The following is a 10,383-nucleotide window of genomic DNA, read 5'->3' as shown; positions in this document are numbered from 1 at the left end:
ATTCATGTGTGTGTTGTAGCAGCAGGTGGGGAGAGCTCAGGAATGGCCAAGTGCAATGGCAGGACCCTGACTGGCTGTTATCAATCCCAGAAAGGGGCATGAAATGGTGGGGCGGGGCATGGAATGGTGGGGCTGGCCAGGGTCCAGTGACTCCGGGAAAAAAAGAGCTCCACTCCCCTGTACCCTGCCTCTCAGCTGGGGTGGGTGGCAGGACCCAGCAGGAGTCAGGCCTTTCTCCCAGAAGGGGGGCCTGTAACTTGTCCTCCTAGAGGGCCAGTTCACTGGGGGAAATGGGTCCTGGCTACAGAGAAACCAGGCCCATTCTCCCTTGGCAGTCAGAGATCTTGAGTTCTGGGGGCAGGAAGCAGAGGAGGGCCTGGGAGCAGGTCCCGCACAGGCAGATGGGGCTTGGAAAGCTTGAAAGTCTTTTTCTGCCACTCTCCTGTGCTAGCCCCATTCAACCACTCAGCAAAGCTAGACTCCACCCACTTCCCATCTCCTGCTTTTGCCTGGGGTACCCTCATCCCATCTTCTATTTCCCTACAAGGTCCAATGCAAATGTCACCACCTCTGCAAGGACCCCCGTGACTCCTCCAGACAAGGTCAGTTGCTGCCCCTTCTTAGGTCCTACCCCCTTTTTTCTTTTTTTCCATTACTAGGGTGTTCTCAGCTGAGTAATTATGACTTACCAATGGCAGTGTTATCTTCTCTCTTCCTCTAGACTGTGAGCTCCAAAGACATCATCATTGCGGTCAGCGTCTGTCATTCCTGCCTGCCTTGCCTCCACATCCACTTCCTTCTGTAATAGCACCCGTGGTCTCCAGTCTCCACCATGGCCCCCAGTGATGCTTGGCTCCTGGTTTCCATACCCTTGTGTTGTTCCCTCCCACACTGAGCTGGGCTGAGTTGTGTGACCAATAGGACGTTACAGAAGAGATGCAATGCAGCAGGGTGTGTGACTTCCCAGGGGACAGCAACAAGGGCCCTCTAGCTTCTGCCCTGTTCCCTTTTGTGCTGGTTGCTTGGATGAAGCCAACCGCCATGTTGTCAGGACACTCAAGGAGCCCCGTGAAGAGGCCCATGTGGAGAGGTGCTGAAACCTCCAGCCAACAGCCAGCACCAGCTGGCCAACTGTGAGATTAAGCTACCTGGAAAACGGATCATCCAGCCCAGCCAGGCCTTTGGATGACTGCAGCTTGGCTGACAGCTTGATGCCAACCTCATCACAGGCCCAGCTATACCACTGTGTTCCTGATCCACAGGAACCATGTGGTATGATATGTATTTGTTATTGTTTGGGGAGAAATTATTAACCAGCAAAAGAACCAATAAGTATCTCAGTTCCCCTTAGGAACTATCCTTCTTCCACTGTGTGTGGCCTTGGTCGAACTGGCACTTTCGGTGTTCCATCTTCCTTGGGCCAAGGGATGGGGGCCTTGACCCTAGAGAGGACAATGAGACCCTCTCTCTGGAATTTGTATCTTGAGCCAGAGAGACTAGATCAGGAAATGATTGGACTGATTTCCAGAAGCTACTTGACATCAAGCACACACATGTAGAAATGCACATGCATATATATGTATAGACACATATACATACATACATATAAACACATACAAATATTTATGCACACCACATGCACATGCACCCATACATATATAAACATACATACGTATACACATGCACATATATTTTCCTTTTTTTGCCAAAGTTAGGTGCAGCCATCGCTAGCATCATCTTCACAGTGTCATCAGCAACCACACCACTCATATTAGGCCCTGGAACACATGTCATTCAGTAAGTGCCCAACCAGTGCAGTGTTGGATAAACTAAAATCCTAGAAATATGAATGAAGTCAGGGCTGCTTCTTGTGATTTTAACTTGTGTTTTGTTCATCGTCTTGGAGAAGATTTTGAAAGCCTGAGAATTGATGACCTTTGTTCTCTGTCTCCCTCCCTTGCCCACCTTACCAGAGGAGAGTAGCTTTGCGCTCAGTTACCTGCCACAGAAAGGTTCTGCTGCCAGGCAGAGAGTTGAAGGGGTCCGCAGACAGGCTGCCTGCATTGGTCTGGAAGCCCATGCTCCTTGAGCTGAGAACTGGGGTGAGAGGAAGGCATAAGTCTCAGAAGATAGTGTGGCAGCGGCGGGGTTAGAGGGTAAAGAAGTGGTTGTTGTGAGCGGAGACTTTTTGAGCTTTTTGGGCTGTGACCTGCAGTAACTCAGCAGTGACCAGTGTAGGTTGGCACCAGACTCTGGGAATCCTACACACCCCAAGGTATTGCTCTGTCCAGGACCTTGGGGGTATAAGAGAGGGAGCGCCACTAAGGGATGGAAATTGAATTTCCACCAGTCCAGCTCAGCAGGGACCTGAAATCAGATTTTTAGTGATTTGATTTAGGGGGGTGTGCCTTTTCTCCTATACTCAGGTTTGTGGAATAAGTCTCAAAGTTACCACAAGGGCAGGAATTTCCATTTTTTGGTCTTTGTTCATTACTGTTTTACGAAGCCTGGTACATTGCCTAAAACACAGTAGGCACTCAATAAATGTTAGTGCTTAAAGGCACATGTAGAAAATGAAAATTTCCTGGGTGCCTGCTAAGTACTAGAGACTCTTGAAACTTCACTTGGATTCTTCTTTTCACACCAACACTTGAAACTTGGTATTTTCTTTCACATTTTATTTCTCCTCCTTTCCTTCCTTCATTTCTTCCTTCTTCCCTTCCCAATCCTTTTCCAGTTGTCTGAATGTATTTGCATGTGTTCTTGTAAGCAGTGTATTGTTGTATGTGTGTATTTTCCATTTGTATTAAGACTAGAGTGTCACTTCTCATCCAGTTTCCCACCTTTTTCACTCACCTCGTTTTGCCATCCACCAGCACCCAGACACTCCTGCCAGTGCTGGGGTCCTTAAATAGATCTCCTGGATTAGAACTTTGGAATATACATCCAGGAGTGGGGCTGCTTGCTAGGTCCCTGCAGTGTCCATGTGTAATTTAACCCAGAGCGACTCCAGTGGCCCACACTCCCTACCGCAAGGCATGAAGCTTCCTTCTTTTCCACATCTGTGCCAACATTGGCCTTCCCTAGCTTTCTAACATGTTTCAGTTTCATAGAGTGATACCTTGTGGTTATTTTAACTTGCATTTCTTGCCCTGATTTGGAGGAAAAGAATTGAAGTCTCAGAAAAGTGATGTTAGTGAGTAGCTGGGTTTGTGTCCACCTACCTGAGGCTTAGGCTCGAGGGCCTGGATGGGCTGACAGCTCGCCAGCAGCCGGGCCAGACTGTGTGGGCACCGTCAGGAGAGTAGCCTTCTGCTGTGATCGAGCCCCACCTGGTGGCGCGGGAAGGGAAGGGGAAGGGGAAGAGGAGGGAAAGAAATAGAAGGGGAGAAATTTACCCCAGCAGCTGCACAAGGCCACGCCCTGCCAGTCATTGCACACATGGAGGACATGGGCCAGGCCTTAAGGGACTTAGGTTTAGCCTCTGCCTCTGGAAGGTGAAAGGAACTAGAATAGCTTCGCCATTGAGGAGCCTATTGTTTTTAGCAAATGAAACCAGAACTTTTTTTTTAAACAAAAAGCACTTAGTATATTTCTTTTTAAAATGTACTTTAAACTAAAGTACAATATACACATCTAAAGGGCATAAATCCCAAGTGTACAGCTCAATGAATTTTCTAAGCTAACTGGCCTCTAGTCGGTCACATACCGCCTTTTCCAAGGATAGCCACCATGCTGACTTCCAACACTATAGATTAGGTCTAGGTCTTTTTTTTTGGCCTGTGTTGAAGGTTGTATAAATTGAACTCTACAGGCATTCTTTTTTGTATTTTGGTGCTTTTGCACCAAATACAGTGTGTATATTGTAGTGTGTATAATTCATCCATATTGTTTGGTCATTCTTGTGTTTATGCGGTATTCCATTGTATGATTATACTGCAAGATATGCTTTCTACTGTTGCCTGATGGATATTTGGGTTGATTCTAGTTCCTGGTTATATAGAATAAAGTTGCTGCAAAATTTAGCACATGTCTATTGGTGCACATGTCTATTGGTGCACACATCCACTGGCACACACATCTATTGGTGCACACGTCCATTGGCGCCCACGTCTATTGGTGCACATGTCAATTGGCACACACGTGTGCAGACGTCCACTGGTGCATACGTCTATTGGTGCACAAGTTCATTGGTGCTTATGTCCATTGGCACACACGTCCATTGGCGCACACGTTCGTTGGTTCACACGTCTGTTGGTGCACACATCCATTGGTGCATATGTCTATTGATGCACACGTCCATTGCTGCACATGTCCATTGGCGCACATGTCCATTGGTGCATACATCCATTGGTGCACATGTCCATTGGTGCATATGCCCATTGGCGCACAAGTCTATTGGCACACATGCCCATTGGCACACATGTCCATTGGTGCGCACCTCTATTGGTGCACAAGTCTATTGGTGCACACGTCCACTGGCGCACACGTTTATTGGTGCACATGTCCATTGATGCACACGTCTATTGGTGCATACATCTATTGGTGCACACGACCATTGGTGCACACGTCTATTGGTGCACACGTCCATTGGTGCACACGTCGATTGGTGCACACATCCATTGGTGCATACGTCTATTGTTGCACACATCTATTGGTGCACACATGCATGCAGTTCTGTTCAGCATGTATGCATAGGAAATACCAGACCATAGAGCAGTGTATATTCAACTTTACTGGATGCTCCCAGTTTTCCTAAATGGTTGTGCCAACCTGCAGGGGCAATGGCAGAATGTGAGAGTTCTGATTGCTCCAGATTCTCACCAGTGGGTGTTGCCATTGCCAGTCTTTAGCCATTCTAGTGTGGGTAGTGATTCTGCATCGTGTTTTATAACTTGCATGTCCTGATGATTAATGACTTTTTTATGTTTATTGGTCACTTGGCTATCCTCTTTTGTGAAGTTTCTATAATAATAGAAGACTTCTGCCTATTTTTTTCCACTGAGTGACCTGCCTTTTTCTTACCAATATATAGGAGTTAAAAATATATCACCTAGATAGGAGTCCTTTGTCAGATATGTTGTCAGAAGACGTATCTTCTCTTGCTTGTGTTGATGGCCTTTTCACTCTCTTAGTGATGTCTTGGATAAGCAGAAATTCTTTTCTTTTATTGAGACAGGGTCTTGCTCTGTTGTCTAGGCTGGAGTGCAGTGGCATGATCATGGCTCACTGCAGCCTTAACCTCCTGGGCTCAAGTGATCCTCCCACCTCAGCCTCCTGAGTAGCTGGGACTACAGGCATCCACCACCATCCCTGGCTAATTAAATACAGTTTTCTTTTGTGTAGACAGGATCTCTCTATGTTGTCCAGGCTGGTCTTGAACTCCTGGCCTCAAGCGTTCCTTCCACTTCAACCTCCTAAAGCGCTGGGATTACAAGTGTGAGTCACTGCACCTGGCCAGAAATAATTCTGAATTCTAATATAATACAATTTATTAAATTTTTCTTTTATTATTGGAGCTTGTTTTGTTGTGTTCAAAATCTTTTTGCCTACTCCAAGGTCATGGAGATTGTCATCCACCAGTCTTCTAAAAACTTTCACAGTCTGCATCCATCTGGAATTGATTTTTGCATATGGTGGGAAGCAGAGGGTCAATATTTTTTCCATATGGATATTTAATTGACCAGCCTGATTTATTGGAAAGACCGTCATTTCTCCACTGCACCACAGTGTCACCTTTGCCATAAACCAGGGGAGAGTACACGCATGAATCTGTTCCTGGTGTATGTGTTTGTCTGTTTCTGTATCTGGTGGTAACTGTTTTAGAGAGTGCAATAGAATTATACTATTCATAAGGCAATTTCAGAGTCTGTAAAACAACCGTTTAGAGTGTGCTGCAGGTGGTGCTGTCTGCTGATGGACGCTGGCTTGGGGTTGTCTGATAAAAATTACTTTCTCAATGCGACCTGTGAATCTTAGGGCTCACTGTGGGCTCACCTAGCCGGGACGTCAGGAACATGAATCTGAGGCTTCTTATGTTTGTGACGTCCAAGAATGAAAGGACTCTGCACCCACAGAGGGAGCCGTGTAGCCTCAGCTGTTTTGAGCGGGGCAAGGTCTCTTCTCTGCTTTCATTTTCTTTCCCTTTTCCAGTTCATGCCAAACCCCAGAAAAGCCTTCAGTCCGGTGCTACAGGTGCATCTGGCATCTGAGAGGTGGGCTTCCCACAGCAGTTCCTCCATGGAGGTTCTGGAGGCACCAGTCAGTCTCTTGAGGATGTGGCATTCAGCTCTGCAGGGCTGGGCTAGATCTCTTGCTAACATTACTTCATGACCAGGGTTTTCATGTTGATGTACAGGTCCCCAAACAGGGGCCTTGGAGTTGCAGGGGGAGAAGCTCCCCAGGCCTGGCTCTGAATGTGCCATTGGAGGGGCAGTGGGATGGGCCTGCCTCGCAGGGCCATCAGCCTGGGGCTCAAGCTCTGGCACTTTCACTGGGCACAGATGGGCAGCAGGGTGTGGCTCTGGGGGCAGGTCGAGGACAGCGTTAAGCATGTGGCTTCCAGCAGCAACTCTACCATGAACTCGGGGAATCACAAGGGGATGCTCCACCCGTCTCTGGGCCTCTAACTCCACCTTTGGTCTCTGTAATATGGGTTGTGTTCTTCCAATTGATATGTGGAAGTTCTATCCCCTGATACCTGGGAATAATCTTATCTGGAAACAGGATCTTTACAGATATAATCATGTTAATAGAGTGGGCTCTAGTGTAATAGGACTGGTGCCCTTAAAAAGAGACAGAGGCACATGGAGAAGAGGGCCTTGTGAAGATGGGGGCAGAGACTGGAGTTGTGTTGCCACAAACCAAGGAATGCTTGGGGCTGCAAGAAGCTAAAAAGATAAGGAAGACTCTCCCTGAGAGCTTTTGGAGGGAGCATAGTCCTGCCAACACCTGGACTTTGGACTTCTACTCTCCAGAACTGTGAGAAAAATGCCTGGGCTGGGGGTGGCAGCTCACACCTGTAATTCCAGCACTTTCAGAGGCCAGAGCTGGAAGATTGCTTGAGTCCAGGGGTTCGAGACCAACCTGGGCAACATGGTGAAACCCTGTCTCTACAAAAAATAGCTGGGTGTAGTGGTACATGCCTGTAGTATCAGCTATTTGGGAGGTGGAGGTTGGAGGACTGCATAAACCCAGGAAGTCAAGGCTGCAGTAAGCCATGATAATGCCACTGCACTCCAGCCTGGGTGATAGAGTGAGACCTTATCTCATAAAAAAAAAAAAAAAAAAAGAAGTATCTGTTGTGTTAAGCCACCCAGTTGTCGTACTTCATTCTAGCAGCTCTGAGAAATGAATGTACCATGTCTCCGGGCTTGCTTCTCCAATCTGTCCTTCACCACATCATTTCCTGCTCCAAACCCATTAGTGGTTCTTCACTAACCCCTGGAACATCATGGATGCCGGCAACATCTCCCATCTAACCAATTCTAACCCAAATCCTGACTCATGCCTTTCTGTCTTTTGCTGTTTCCCACCACATCTCATGGCACACCCGACAATCATTCAGGCCAAAGGATGGCTCAAGGGTCATTCCTGAGTCCTTTCCCTCATGTCCACACCCAACCTGGTGACAAATTCTTCCAGCTCTACCTCCAAAATATATTCTCAGTAATTTGCTTCTACCATGGTCATCCTACTTTAAGCCTCAAACCTTCTCTTTCTTGAACTGCACACTAGCCTCTTGTGGTAGGCTGATTGCAGAATTGCCCACAGTCTTGGACTACTCCCTGCATCCAAGTTATTTGAAACTCTTTTTTTCTATAGGTACAGGTTATTTCTCCATCCTTGAATCTGACCTGACCTTGGGACTTGTGTTGGGTACTGAAGACTAGAGTGAGGTGAGAGTGATTGTGTGCCATTTCTGAGCCTAGTACTCAGAAGACCTTGTGTACTTCTTGGAATGCTGCTACCATGAGCACAAGCCCAGGCTAGCCTATTAGAGGAAGATCTGCATGGAACAGAGGCCAGCCATCCCAGACAAGGCCACACTAGATCAGCCAGACCCAGTTAACCCACTAGCTGACGCAGATGTGTAACTCCAGCCTAGCTCAGCTAAGCCTGGCCAACCAAGATCAGCAGAGATGCTCAAACGACCAGTGGAATCACGAGAATTTGTGTTGTTTTAAACTATATTTTGGAGGTTATTTGTTACACAGCTGTAGCTGACTGATATACCTCCATAATCATCTCCAGGCTCTCTCTTTCTTTCTCACAGAATATTTTCTTCTCTCAGAAGCCAGAGGGGCCTTCTCCTGTACTTTTGCCCTCCAACATGATTTTCTGTTGCAACTAGAATTATCTCCAAACTCAGGACCATAGCCTCCAAGGCCTGACCCAATCAGTTCTCCCAACTCTCTCCTTTGTTCACTCTGCTTCCACCACACTGACCTTCCTGCAAGTCCCATGAACATGTCTTGGCTTTTGCCATCCCCTCTACTGCAGCTGTCCCTTCAGATCTGCTCATAGTGGCTCCTTCTCATCTTTCAGGTACCAACCCAATCACCTCCTCCAGGAGGCCCGGCCTGACTACACTGACTAAAGCCATCCTCTCCTACCCTCCTCCCAGTCACTTTTCTTGCGTCCCACCCTGTTTTTATTTTCTTATTACTTGCTAAAATCTTTGTCATTACTTGTAAAAAAAAAAAAAAAAAAAAATGCCTTTTGCTGAAGTGTGTATTATTTGTATCCCCAACTAGAATGTAAGCTCAAATCAAAGCACTGCTTTGATTCACTGCTGTGTCCTTAGTAGTTATAACAGTTTCTGGCACATAGTAGGTGTTCAATAAATCTTTGCTAAATGAATGGATAACAAATGAATAACAATAACCTTCAGCAGTGAGGGGAGCCTTTGTCGTGAAGCTTGCAAACCCTTTGAGCATGCTAACTCCTGCCACTGTGCTTTCTGTTAATCGTCACTCCATTCAGACTGACCTACCTGCAGTTTTCCCGCCATGCCACGCTGTCTCTGGCCTCTGAGCCTTTGTACATTCTATTCCCTCTGTCTGCTCTTCCCTCCTATACAAAGATCCTGGAAACTCCTATTTACCCGTAAAAGTGTTATGTTAGACATCTCCTCCTTCGAGAAGCTTTTCCATCATCTGCTGCTCCCAGCCCATGGTGAAGGGCCTCCTCCTCCTGTTCTCTGAGGATATTGGATTCCCTTCACCTCACTCTTCACACGGTGCTCTGAAATAGCTGGTTATTCCTCTGTCTTCAGGACTATAAATCCCATGTGGGCAGGACCAGGTCTTCTTAATGATGACATCCCTGGACTACCATAGGGGCAGGGATGACACACCCATAGGTGGGTGCTTAGCACTTATGTAAAGGCTGAGTGTCGGGATTGAGGAATATGACTGGAGGCCAATGGACTAGAGGAGCTCAAGGTTTGCCCTCTTTCTCTGACCGCACATGAATCGAAATCTGTGAAAATTCAGGGACAATGTGGGCCCTGGGTGGATTTGGAGAAGTGGAGAGTGGATGCAGTGTTTGGGATCACATACATCCTCCTGCTACTACCAACCTCAACACAGTGAGGAGAGCTCCTGATTGAGGCCAGAATGCTGGCATCTCCCTCAGCTTCTCTGTGACATCAGAAGGGCTGGGCTTCCCTTTTTTCTGAATACCTTTCTACACATTGGGGCTCCTAGTGAGTTGTGGAGGAATGGAACTGATGTATGACTCCAGCTCTTCAGGAAATGATCCAGGGGTCTTAGCAGACCATAAGGGAAGTATAGCACATCAGCCATATAATACAGCTGGTGGAGGAGAAAAATGAATACATAAAATCTACATGTCATCTTGAAGTCAGTCCTTATTACAAAAAAGGAATCCAGCCCCTGGCTTCATGCCTTATTCTGGCTCCATTTTTGGCTATTGCATTTTTAAAACGGACACACTAAGGATACTGCAGAGATAATCAAACTGAATTGTATCACAGAAAACTGTGGAAAAAACAAGTCTGAAGATGAAATGGTTAAATGGTCACTGTCATATTACATTGCTATGGTTAATATATCTGACATTTAACTTTTTAGGGCCATTTTATCTGTTGTTTAATTTGTTCCTCATCACTAGTCCTGCCTGAATGTGAATATTTACCAGACAATCAAGACTAGGGTCCTCAATGCAAGATAGTGGTTGGCATTGCTCTCTCTGGCTGCCAGATCTGTGATACTGAAGTGAAGCCTTCTGAGGATGCTTTCAGGTTTGATTTTGGCTGAGGTAATATTGACGAAGTGCCTGACACTTGTGATGCTCAGAAAATTCGTTTCCTTTCCCCTTTTTGCAGCACGTTTCTACCCAAGGGACCGGTATTTGCTG

This window comes from Piliocolobus tephrosceles, chromosome 17 (genome assembly GCF_002776525.5).
Source record: "Piliocolobus tephrosceles isolate RC106 chromosome 17, ASM277652v3, whole genome shotgun sequence".
Taxonomy (NCBI): Eukaryota; Metazoa; Chordata; class Mammalia; order Primates; family Cercopithecidae; genus Piliocolobus; species Piliocolobus tephrosceles.
This window is presented reverse-complemented; position numbering follows the sequence as displayed.